Source organism: Dermacentor albipictus, chromosome 2 (assembly GCF_038994185.2).
Source record: "Dermacentor albipictus isolate Rhodes 1998 colony chromosome 2, USDA_Dalb.pri_finalv2, whole genome shotgun sequence".
In the NCBI taxonomy this organism is placed as follows: Eukaryota; Metazoa; Arthropoda; class Arachnida; order Ixodida; family Ixodidae; genus Dermacentor; species Dermacentor albipictus.
This window is the reverse complement of record NC_091822.1, coordinates 65,471,380-65,484,845: the sequence shown is the minus strand read 5'-3', so window position 1 is coordinate 65,484,845 and position 13,466 is coordinate 65,471,380.

Here is a 13,466-nt window from a genome sequence, read left to right as displayed (position 1 = left end):
TAGAGAAATGTGCAGAATATAACCAACCCTTATATATAGCTTTCATTGATTACGAGAAAGCGTTTGATTCAATCGAAACCTCAGCAGTCATGGAGGCATTACGGAATCAGGGTGTAGATGAGCCATATGTAAAAATACTGGAAGGTATCTATAGCGGCTCCACAGCCACCGTAGTCCTCCATAAAGCAAGAAACAAAATCCCAATAAAGAAAGGCGTCAGGCAGGGAGATACGATATCTCCAATGCTATTCACAGCGTGTTTACAGGAGGTATTCAGAGACCTGGATTGGGAAGAATTGGGGATAAAAGTTAATGGAGAATACCTTAGTAACTTGCGATTCGCTGATGATATTGCCTTGCTTAGTAACTCAGGGGACCAATTGCAATGCATGCTCACTGACCTGGAGAGGCAAAGCAGTAGAGTGCGTCTAAAAATTAATCTGCAGAAAACTAAAGTAATGCTTAACAATCTCGGGAGAGAACAGCAATTTACAATAGGCAGCGAGGCACTGGAAGTCGTAAGGGAATACATCTACTTAGGGCAGGTAGTGACGGCGGATCCGGATCATGAGACGGAAATAATCAGAAGAATAAGAATGGGTTGGGGTGCCTTTGGCAGGCATTCCCAAATCATGAACTGCAGGTTGCCATTATTCCTCAAGAGAAAAGTATATAATAGCTGTATCTTACCAGTACTCACCTACGGGGCAGAAACCTGGAGGCTTACGAAAAGGGTTCTACTCAAATTGAGGACGACACAACGAGCTATGGAAATAAGAATGATAGGTGTAACGTTAAGGGATAAGAAAAGAGCAGATAGGGTGAGGGAACAAACGCGAGTTAATGACATCTTAGTTGAAATCAAGAAAAAGAAATGGGCATGGGCAGGACATGTAATGAGGAGGGAAGATAACCGATGGTCATTAAGGGTTACGGACTGGATCCCAAGGGAAGGGAAGCGTAGCAGGGTGCGGCAGAGAGTTAGGTTGGCGGATGAGATTAAGAAGCTTGCAGGGACGGCATGGCCACAATTAGTACATGACCGGGGTTGTTGGAGAAGCATGGGAGAGGCCTTTGCCCTGCAGTGGGCGCAACCAGGCTGATGATGATGATGATTATGATGATGATTAAGGCATTCAAACCCACGACCTAATACGGGCGAACGGGCCATATCTCCAAGCTGGATTTCAAATGGCATTGTGAAGGAGGGGAGTCGAAACCACAACTTTTGGTGCTAATAAAAGCAGTAGATTAAGGATTTGTTAAGATAGAATTAATTAAAACACTCCAACCCACGACCTTTGGGGGGAGTCGAACCTGCGATTTTGTTCATTAGGGCGAGGATAATTGTGGCACAGTTAAGGTACAAATAGTTAAGGCACTCGAACTCATGACGTCTGGTGGGAGAAAGGTAACAGGAAGTAAGAACGCATTATTAGAATGAAAATGTCATCTAATATAATGAAAGTCTCGTGGGCGCGCAGGAGGATTTCGGCCTTCATCCTCTATGATCATCATCAGCAGCAGCCTGGTTACGCCCACTGCAGGGCAAAGGCCTCTCCCATACTTCTCCAACTACCCCGGTCATGTGCTAATTGTGGCCATGTTGTCGCTGCAACTTAATCTCATCCGCCCACCTAGCTTTCTGCCGCCCCCTGCTACGCTTCCCTTCCCTTGGAATACAGTCCGTAACCCTTAATGATCATCGGTTATCTTCCCTCCTTATTACATGTCCTGCCCATGCTCCATTTCTTTTTCTTGATTTCAACTAAGATGTCATTAACTCGCGTTTGCTCCCTCACCCAATCTGCTGTTTTCTTATCCCTTAACATTACACATATCATTCTTCTTTCCATAGCTCGTTGCGTCGTCCTCTATTTAAGTAGAACCCTTTTCGTAAGCCTCCAGATTTCCAGGTGAGTACTGGTAAGACACAGCTATTATACACTTTTCTCTTGAGGGATAATGGCAACCTGCTGTTCATGATCTGAGAATGCCTGCCAAGCGCACCCCAGCCCATTCTTATTCTTCTGATTATTTCCGTCTCATGATCCGGATCCGCCGTCACTACCTGCCCTAAGTAGATGTATTCCCTTACCACTTCCAGTGCCTCGCTACCTATCGTAAACTGCTGTTCTCTTCCGAGACTGTTAAACATTACTGTAGTTTTATGCTGATTAATTTTTAGATCCACCATTCTGCTTTGCCTCTCTAGGTCAGTGAGCATGCATTGCAATTGGCCCCCTGAGTTACTGAGCAATATCAGCGAATCGCAAGTTACTAAGGTATTCTCCATTTACTTTTATCCCCAATTCTTTCCAATCCAGGTCTCTGAATACCTTCTGTAAACATGCTGTGAATAGCATTGGAGAGATCATATCTCCCTGCCTGACGCATTTCATTATTGAGATTCTGTTGCTTTCTTTATGGAGGACTACGGTGGCTGTGGAACCGCTATAGATATCTTTAAGTATTTTTAAATACGGCTCGTCTACACCCTGATTCCGTAATGCCTCCATGACTGCTGAAGTTTCGACTGAATCAAACGCTTTCTCGTAATCAATGAAAGCTATATATAAGGGTTGGTTATATTCTGCACATTTCTCTATCATCTGATTGATAGTGTGAATATGGTCTATTATTGAGTAACCTTTACGGAATCCTGCCTGGTCCTTTGGTTGACAGAAGTCTAAGGCGTTCCTGATTTTATTTGCGATTACCTTAGCAAATAATTTGTAGGCAACAGACATCAAGCTGATCGGTCTATAGTTTTTCAAGTCTTTGGCGTCCCCTTTCTTATGGATTAGGATTATGTTAGCGTTCTTAAACGATTCCGGTACGTTCGAGGTCATGAGGCATTGTGTATATAGGGCGGCCAATCTTTCTAGGACAGTGTTCCCACCATCCTTCAACAAATCTGCTGTTACCTGATCCTCCCCAGCGGCCTTCCCCCTTTTTCATAGCTCCCAAGGCGTTCTTTACCTCTTCCGGCGTTACTTGTGGGATTTCAAGTTCCTCTAGACTATTCTCTCTTCCATTATCGTCGTGGGTGCCACTGGTACTCTACAAATCTCTATAGAACTCTTCAGCCACTTGAACTATCTCATCCATATTAGTAATGATATTGCCGGCTTTGTCTCTTAACGCATACATCTGATTCTTGCCAATTCCTAGTTTCTTCACTGCTTTTAGGCTTCCTCCGTTCCTGAGAGCATACTCAATTCTATCCATATTATACTTCCTTTTGTCAGCTGTCTTACGCTGGCTGATTAACTTCGGAAGTTCTGCCAGTTCTACTCTAGCGGTAGGGTTAGAGGCTTTCATACATTGGCGTTTCTTGATCAGATCTTTCGTCTCTTGCGATAGCTTACTGGCATCCTGTCTAACGGAGTTACCACCGACGTCTATTGCTCGCTCCTTAATGATGCACATAAAATTATTGTTCATATCTTCAACACTCAGTCCTCTTCCTGAGTTAAAGCCGAATACCTGTTCTGTAGCTTGATCCAGAATTCCTCTGTTTTCCCGCTTACCGCTAACTCATTGATCGGCTTCTTATGTACCAGCTTCTTCCGTTCCGTCCTCAAGTCTAGGCTAATTCGAGTTCTTACCATCCTATGGTCACTGCATGCAGTGCACCTTGCCGAGCACGTCCACATCTTGTATGATGCCAGGGTTAGCGCAGAGTATGAAGTCTATTTCATTTCTAGTCTCGCCCTTCGAGCTCCTCCGCGTCCACTTTCGGCTATCCCGCTTGCGTAAGAAGGTATTCATTATCCGCATATCATCCTCTATAGCGCATGCTAAAGTTATTTTCAATTTTTATTGCGTTATGTAAGCGCACATAAACCGGTTGGAGCTGGTATTAATGCGAAATCATTATATCCCCATAACGCGAAAATCCGTTGTCGGGGTGAGCGAGAGATGGTACCAAAAATGGCTGACGGCGCAAAGAGTAAAAACACGTCAAAAATGCTCGGATTGACGTCATATTTCTCAGGAAGGTTCCTGCGAACAAAGTAAATTATCGGTTTTGAAACGAAAGTTTGACGCATTTCTATCTGAGTGGTAATCGAACCCGGACATCTGGGGTTCGAGGCCAACACGCTTCCCCGACGCCAAGGCAGCTCCACAGTTGTGGAGGACTAAAGGGGCCCTCTGACGCAAAACTATCCCAATGTGTTTTTATTCCAATCTCCTGACGTCAAATTTGCGTCAGCGCCGCCGCAAGCATCAGCCGGTGACCCACAGCGTTGCCTGAACAGCCCAATCAAACGCGCTCCTAGTTTATAGGTCACTTACCTTTGCTTCAAAAATGAATAGCATTGCCTACATTGAGCGGTGTTTCGTTTGTAATTGGCTGCCAGGAGGCGAGGAGCACGTTCAAGTGGACAGCATTTCGATGGGGCCGAGCCAGTCTATACTGAATATAGATAACCGGATAAAAAGGGTGGTGCCGGCGTCTGCCGTTGATCCGCTTTTCCGTACTTAGATTGCGGTGCATGGCAGATCGAAAATCGCGGCGGCGTGCAACGGAAAGCTACAAATGACGCTAAAACGGATCCTCAACAAAGAGCTGGCAGAGCGAGGTCGTAAACGAGCCGAAAGTGCTCGAAAACGTTACACGCTCACGCAAAAAGTTTTGTTATACGCAAATAAACCCAGCGCTCCGGAAGGTGCGAGAGCCACTGCCTGAGCGATCGGCGGCAGCCATCTTTTATTCCTTTCGGAACGGGGCAGCCAGCGTTTATTCAGAACAAAATTCAGTTTTGTTTGGCATATTAGTGCATGTTTAACGCGCGCACGTCATTTTGACGCGGTGAATTTTAGCGGTTTTGTGACGTCGCGTGACAGGCAGGTGAAGCGGGGGCAGCCTTAAAGTTTTGACCAATAGCCGAGGGCTAATGCCGAAAAGGCGTCGAATCGGAAATAACCATTTTTCTTTTGTTCGGTCCAATCATGCATAATCAGTGTGCACACGTCATATCAGATGGGGCTCGAGCCATCGCGGTTTTCGTGACGTTGCGTGACAGACCGGCTAAGTTGGGGTGGTCCAAAAAAAGATTTTGACCAATTGCGGAGGGCTGATTGCAGAATTGGAATAGCTTTACGCTATTGCCCCCAGGTGTACCTAATAATAATAATAATATTTGGGGTTTTACGTGCCAAAACCACTTTCTGATTATGAGGCACGCCGTAGTGGAGGACTCCGGAAATTTTGACCACCTGGGGTTCTTTAACGTGCACCTAAATCTAAGCACACGGGTGTTTTCGCATTTCGCCCCCATCGAAATGCGGCCGCCGTGGCCGGGATTCGATCCCGCGACCTCGTGCTCAGCAGCCCAACACCATAGCCACTGAGCAACCACGGCGGGTCAGGTGTACCTAGTGTTCCTGTATATGCTCCCGCAGGGAGCAGAGTTGCGCATAGGTCCGCCGTCGTGATCCAGCTCTGCAGCGAAGCCACTCCTCGTGCGCGCAGGAGCCAAATGCCGCGCGGTGTTCCGCCTTTTTATCTAGTGGTCGCGAGCTACAAGCGCCAATTGTTCGCAGGCGCTTAGCAAAGGGCACTTCTTAATACAGGCTACGCTCGAACGAGTCATTCGTGCAGTAGGAGGGGGTGGGCTTCCAACCAACCGAAACTTTGTATGTACCTATGTAAACACGCACATACAAACACACACGTGAACGTACAAATAGGGGGTAGGACCGCCTTCGATTTCCCAAAATAAAGTACTCCCGTGGCTCCAACAGCTCCAAAGTTCGCTCGCAAACGCGCAGTACGTTGCCACAAAAGGCGGTGCAATGATTTTCAGCATGCATATGAAGTTGTCTTATCACTGTCAGAAAGCAAGAAATGTTTTAAAGAGTGTTTAAAACTTCACACACGTAAGGTGGACACTTCGCGCATTTTGGCTGCCGAAACCAGCCGATTAATGACCGTCGCCAAGAGAGGTATCGTGCCTGCAGTTATGTCAGTGACCGTTAACAGAGCGTCATTTATCACTAAACATCGTTCACAACAGCTGCACATTTTCGATACATGCGGTAGACACAGACTTAAGCGCATTTCAAATGTTCATATGCGCACATTTTAAGCAAAGCTTACTTTTACGATTCATTCATACCGCAGACTAATCAGCTATATAGTAGCAGCAAATCTGCAAGTAGAAAAAGATTCAAGATGCAAGAGCTTCTAGATCAAATTTATTTCATACAAGAGAATGTATGAACGGCTGCTGGCAGCAGGCCAAGTGTGCTGGTTCTTGGAACCTTGGGGGCAGAATTCAAAGAAACTGGAAAGGCAACAAGCTATTAAGAGTAACAACAGGTTATTTTTATTGCACTAATCACATCAAGATGGCAAACTTGCAGAGTAATTATTCACACAGTGCAGACTGTAATCTGATAACACATTTTTCTTGATCTCTTACCACCCGGAGAAAAGCCAGTAGCTGAAGGCACTGTATCAAATCAATGAAATCACTGAAGCGGGTTTTGGCCAAAAAGCCAAGTTACAAAGCTTTGTGACCTATCGCATCAGAGGCAAGGAAATTTTACGTCATTGAACAGTGCATTCACTCCACTCCCGCCCACAGGAAACAGCATTCACCAAAGCACAACGTAGAATTCTAGCGTGTTTAAATGAACGACAAGTTTTTGTTCCACTGCTCACAAGCTAGCACACATACAATTGCGGCTTAGCTTCTATGGCAGCAATTAGTTAACAAAATAAATAAGCATCTGCACTTCAGGACATAAATTGACTAGAATCAATTTTACTGTTCTCAAAACTTCACACGGAGAAGGAATAGATTACAATTATCACAGCTTGAGAGCTAAATATGCATATGCCAACTTAGCACCCGTTTTATACTTATTCCCTTGTGTACTTTCTGCAAAGATGTCCTAGCTCTTCAGAAATTGCGGTTGACGAGAGAGGTGCATATTATTCATTTCAATTTTAAACTCTGAAGGGTGCATTCAATGTCAAGAAGCCCAGACTTGTTAGCAACAACACTCTCACTATAGTATCAGTGTGTCTCCAGCTAGTTTGCTTGGCCGAAGCATTTACTCCTATGGCTGACATCCGTGCGGTTTGTGCAGTGTGGTGCGCTGAACCCCGTCATACTGGAATACAAGTGCCAGTGTGATGTGTTTCGTATCACTTCACCAAGGTCCTTGACGTCACATCGTCGAATACCGTACCTGAAACCCGTAGCTGCTCCTCGCAACGCACGATCGACGGTCCGCTGATTGCAATGGCGATGGCACTGACGGAAACGACGAGTTCGCATGAGTCGGCGATGCGCCCGAAAAGTTGGCTTCGCAGCGGCGCAAATCATTTGACGTCATTTTTCGCGCTCGGCCAATAGCGGTGCGAACGGCGTCGGAAAAGGTATACGCAACTCTGCTCCCTGCGGGAGCATATACAGGAACACTAGGTGCACCTAGTGCGTGAGACTTTGCACACCTTACGTCGCAGCCATTTGGCTAACTTAAGGCGTGACTTAGTTTGTGAGGGCACGCGATGGCGCGGCCAATAGGGAGGAGGTGGCGCCACGTCATGAGTGGGTAAGATGAGCGCGTTCATGTCTCTAGGAGATCTACAAATGGTGTAATGCTTTCGCATTCCCACGTAAAGGCTGTTTCACATGCTGCTGATGGAACGACGAAAATCGGTGCAGTCGCAGGTGTACGCGTCTCAATGCAATTTTTAGAGGGACCATTTCACATGATTGCGATTGCAACAGTGGGACCGGTGCGACGCCCAGGGTTTCTTGCTGCCATGTTTTTCGGCACAAGCCGCATAATTCTCTTAATATAACGAAGACATGTACGTTACAATATCATTTATATCTCTTTATTAGGGGCAAATAATAGTCGTTTTTTTAAATTCAGTAACGCTTTAAAGTTTACATTGGTTTTGTAGTGCGCAACGGCGGTTTCTGAACTTCGGTGCGATGGGACACGGCGCGCGTGAACTACGGTTGTTCGCAGCTGCAGTTCAGCGTTGCGTGTTGTCTCGTGCCAATTCTATGTGCGTACCGTTCTGCCTGCGCTACGAAAACCTACAAGGTGACCTATTAACAAGTTCACATAGCTACCCTCACCCCGTATGCAGTATTCGGAATTAGGCGGCAGGAAAGTTGTCGTGTCAGCCCAACAAGATCCTCGCGCTACCTGTGCTCGGCGTCAGCTTCTGGAAAAAATGACGTGTGTGTATATCGCTCGTGATTGCGCATAGGCGGTTCCTTCTCCTGGCCATATTCTTGCACCAAACGCAGCAACAAACACCAACCCGAAATGCCACGTCTGCCCCTGAACGCGTAGCCACCAACGATCCGTGTGTGATTACTGAACGTGGAATGGAAATTGCTTTGTGAAATTCAACCTTAGCGCTAGCCTGGTTCGTCCATCGCGGTGCATATGCTGTGAATATATATATATATAGGTGCCTGCTCTGAATATTTCCAAAGGCGCAAAAGCCGACACGTAAAACTTTTTGAGCAGCTATATACCGTCACTTGTGTAGAAAGCTTTACGTGGCTGCACAACATTCTGAAAGACACGCCTGTCGTCCACCTTGTTGTCCTGTGTCTCATGCTGTTAGTATAATGTGAACCTCAAAACAAGAACACCATATCAATACGTGCTGCGCATAATGCAGGAACGTAGGTGCGTGGCAGGCGTATATGCCGTTGGGTTTTTCACCTTTCAGCTTATCATGCTTAATTATGCAGCGCTGTTAAACAATACATATTGATTTGATGCAATTAATGTGTACACGTTCAGAGGATTAGGAAAAATGCTTGTTTTACAATTTTGCCACTTGCTTTCGATTGGTGTTAGTATTGCTTGTTAGATTTTGCATATGCATGCCGCCCCCGCCCCCTCTTATGCTATAGCTTTTGGAAGTTTAAGGGTTCAGTAAATGATGAGGAACTAAATCTAGGCGCAAGATTACTTTCTTTACCTATGACTCCCATCGAAATGCGACTTGCATGACTGGCTATTCCACCCCTCACTTTGTGTTAGTAGCAGGTGAATTAATTGAGCTATTTCTTCGTCTACATATTTTTTTTCTTGCCTGTATGTAGGTAAAACTTGCAATAAGTGTGTTAGTGCATAAAAACAGTCTGTGATACTTTATTTAATAAACAGCGTATTATGTATAGCTGAAATGCAGAATTGTTTTTTTAAATCCTGTGGTGAGATGTTCTTTCAAGTAGCAGGTTACTTCATTTCTTATAAAGGTAGTAATCACACAGGATTTCGTTATATGGTTTGACACAATAATAAATGTGATCTCAAACTTATTAGAGACTGTTATTAGAAACTTGTAATGCATGGATATTTCTGCGCACTTGATTAGCTGTGGACATGCAAGAACGGTTTATACTTAAAGCATTAAAACATTCACAGGTAGGGATGCAACTGGCTGACTTCAGTGCACAGTTTTGATTTACGTTTCTTTATAGTGTGGTCTTCTGCTGTTTCATCTACATAACAACAGGCTGTTCGCTTGTTTTGCGCATTTTGCACATGATGGTGCAGGATAGTTTGTTGTCACTACGCCACTGTACCAAGCGGATAACTTACGAACTGTAGAGTCAATTACCGTTCAAAACGAATGGTAATACAGGTGCATCAAGGATACAGAGTGCGCAACGTATTCAACGTTTATTGGTTTCGGTTCAAGGAGACATTTCTCCACAGAAGAGATGCAACTTAACGTGCATGAGATATTTGAAAACAAATTGACGACGCTGTTTATTCAAATTATGGAGTTAATACTATCGTAGAAAATGTATTACGATAGCCGGCACGTTTCCCATGCCAACATTAATGAGTAAGTGCGGTAAGACAACCTTTCAAGATGCATCGTGAAATTCATGCTTGAAAACCGACATGAAAATGCAACTCGACGTTACCACGTTCACCACAACGTTGAAAATTGGGGTACATTGCTATCTTGTCACTTGCACTTGCCGAGATTGAAATTATTTAGGGTGCTGCGTACGCGGCGATTTTTGCATGCTACTCAACAAAAGAAAGGTCATGTCGTTTCGTGGGGATCCAACACCTCGTAGTATTGGCAACTCGCAAAGGTGTACGAAGCAAACGTGAAAATGCACGTCATTAGCAGCGTATAGCTTGTCGACGAAAGCATAGAAATGGGAGAGTGGAATCTGCGGTATATGTTTTTTCTTTCATCTCCCGTCACATACCGAATTCGTCAATCCACGTCTCCGCGCATCGCACTGGTTGATCGAGACGCCATTTCCAAAAAAAAAAACCACGAAATAACGCTGCAGGGTGTAATTCCGACGGGAAATCGCTGCGATTGCTGTGACGGTGCGACCAACCGATTGGTGGTAGGGCGAAAATCGTAGGGTCGGCACTGCGATTTTCGTCGCTAACGACGGAACTCGCACCATGTGAAACAGGGTTTACACAGGAACGCGCGACCGGACACCTTGGAAAACAGTGAGCGGGAGACCGTTCGCATGTTGCCTACTTATCATTCTTCGTACTCTTTTCATCAACACGATTCATGTGTTTCTTTAAATAGACAGGTATCAATTAAGACTTTGTGCGTGCGATCGTTCATTTAGTGAGCGCGTAGTTTTCTTTCCGAAACGCCGATGCCAATACTGACTCCGTTGGCATCTGAACGAGCCGGTCGTTTACGCAGCTGCATCGAAGGGACCTCCACTTGTTGCCCATTTGGGATATGACATGAAAAGGTAAACAGCGCACCTCGGCAGCTACATAATGAGTCAGCGTAACAATACGTAATAAATTCGCTCACGTGTGTAGCAATTTTATAACGACAGCAATTATATGCACATTCCAAAAGCATTTCTACCGTTGGCGTCGCAGTGAGGTCGCGTATAAAGCCCAAGGCCGCGCTCCCTTGGCTCTATGTGCGAGTGAAAGCGCGCGAGCCGACGATGGCGGCTCAAAAGGGGCGAACGCGAAGAGGAAGCGCGCCGCCTTGCGGGCGAGGCACCCAAAGTTGCGAAGCGCCGAGGAGAGGGTACTGCGGTACTCGTCCGGGATCGTCATGTTATCTTGTACTTCTCGTAGGGTTGATTCGCTGCCGTACCTGACTAGAAGTCTTCTACCGGTTTCAGTTTGCTGTAGTCTTTGGAATTGTGCGATCCTTTGGGCTTCTTGCAGTTCCTCAAAACTGTTGTGCAGACCTAGGGCTAGCAGCTTCTCGGTCGACGCTGTTTGGGGTATTTGAAGCGCCGTCTTGAGTGCTTTCCTTAGGATGGTATCGATTCGCTGGATTTCGCTTCTGACGCAGTTGTAGTACGGTAGGCTGTACACCACTCTGCTGACTACTAGGCTTTTTATCAGCTTGAGTGTATCTGCCTCCTTCATGCCATATCTTCGTTTCGACACCCGGTTTATCATTCTGGCCACTTGGTTGACTGCAGTCTTGGTTAGTGCCAGGGCGTATGTGCAACCCTGGTTTGTTTGCACCCACATCCCCAGTATTCTGCATTGCGCCACTTCCGGGATCTGGTGTCCCTCCAGGTAGATCTTCAGGGGCTCGGCCTCGTCGCTGGCCTTGTGTCTCCGGCGTACTCTCAGGAGCTCAGATTTCTCCGTTGAGCATGCGAGTCCTCTTGCCCTGACATTTGTTTCTACGCATGCTGCGGCCTCTTGCAACTTGAGTTCTTGGTATCCTAACGGAGCTCTTTGCGCCCAGATGGTGATATCGTCGGCGTACATCGCATGACGTATACCCCCAATTTCCTCTAATTGTTTGGCAAGTCCTATCATTGCCACGTTGAAAAGGATGGGCGAGATAACTGACCCTTGCGGTGTGCCTTTGTTTGGAGTGCTGAACTTGCTTGATCTTAGCTCTCCTAGCCTGATGGTCGCTGTTCTGCCCGACAGGAATGCTTTGACATAGACGTGTGTCTTTCTGCCGCAGTTCAGGCTGTCTAGGCCCGTTAGTATGACTTCGTGACTGACATTGTCAAAGGCGCCTTTGATGTCGAGTGCCATGATGATATTTTCTCCGTAGCGTGGGATTTCGCTGAGTATTTCTTCTTTTATTTGCAGCAGCACGTCTTGCGTCGACAGCTTGGCTCTGAAGCCGAACATGCTGTGCGGGTAGAATTCGTTATCGTCCACGTAGTCTTGAAGTCTCTTCGTAACCACTCTCTCGTATATCTTGCCCAAGCATGATGTGAGAGAGATTGGTCTGAGGTTGTCTACTTGGAGTTTCTTTCCTGGCTTTGGAATCATGATGATGTCAGCGTGTTTCCATTCTTCTGGAACTGTTTCCGCTCCCCAGTGTTTGTTGAGGTAGTCGCTTAATTTTTCGACTAACTCGTCACTGAGGTTGCGGATAAGTGCGTTGTTAATTTTGTCCGCACCCGCTGCCGTGTATCTTGTTGCTCTTCTTATTGCCGCATAAACTTCTTCCTTACTTATGGGCCTGTCCAATGCTTCGTTTTCTTCCCCTTTATATCTTTCTGTGTAAGCGGCCGGGTTGCTGTCCCCAAAGCATTTCTTGCGTACTTTTTCTAGCAGTTCTTCATTCGTCCCTTCATACTGGTGAACCAGTCGATGGATGGCTTTGTTATTCTCTGACGTGGTTTTGGTCGGGTCTAGTAGGGCTTTGAGTATGCTCCACATCTTTGCTGTGTTCAGGGTACCGTTCAGTGAATTGCTGAACTGCTGCCAGTTTTGTCTCGCAAGCTGCTCCGCATACTCCTCCGCTTTCCTGGTGATCTCTGCTATTTTTATTTTGAGCTTTCTGTTAAATTTCTGCCTCTTCCACCTCTTCGTGAGTCCCTTTCTTGCTTCCCACAGTCTGAGTAACCTAGAGTCCACGTCCGGTGTTTGCTGCGTGCGTTCTACTTCTTTCGTGAACTTCCTTACTTGTTCTTTGAGTGGAGGGCTATCGACTAGGCACATTCCTAACGATTCTAACAGACTCGCAAACAGCATGCCGGAATTACATGAATGGCAGTATCAGCCGCAAAGCGCTGAACATTCTCCGCTCTAACGGCCGACCCACAGACAAGCAAAGCAAACACGCGATAGTTTGGATACCGGGACACACGAGTGTCGAGGGCAATCTGGAGGCAGATAGGATAGCTCGAGGGTACGCAACAAACCGGGCGTCCAAGAACACTGCCACCTTAGAGGACCCAGAACCGGTAGGCCAAACATATGCTGACACGCTAAACTACTTCAGGGGCGCCAGAATGAGATACCCGGCACCAGACAAACAACTCAACAGAGAAGAAGCCGTAATTTGGCGGCAACTACAGACGGGCACATACCCGAACTTATACATTCTAAACAAAATTTACCCTACCCAATATGGGGAAGAAGAAGAAGAGGGCAAACCGAGCAGACTTGCTCTACGTGTGCTCCCGATTCAGTTTGCAATTCCTGCGGATCGCCCCCTCGCAACGCTTCACTGTCCGCAG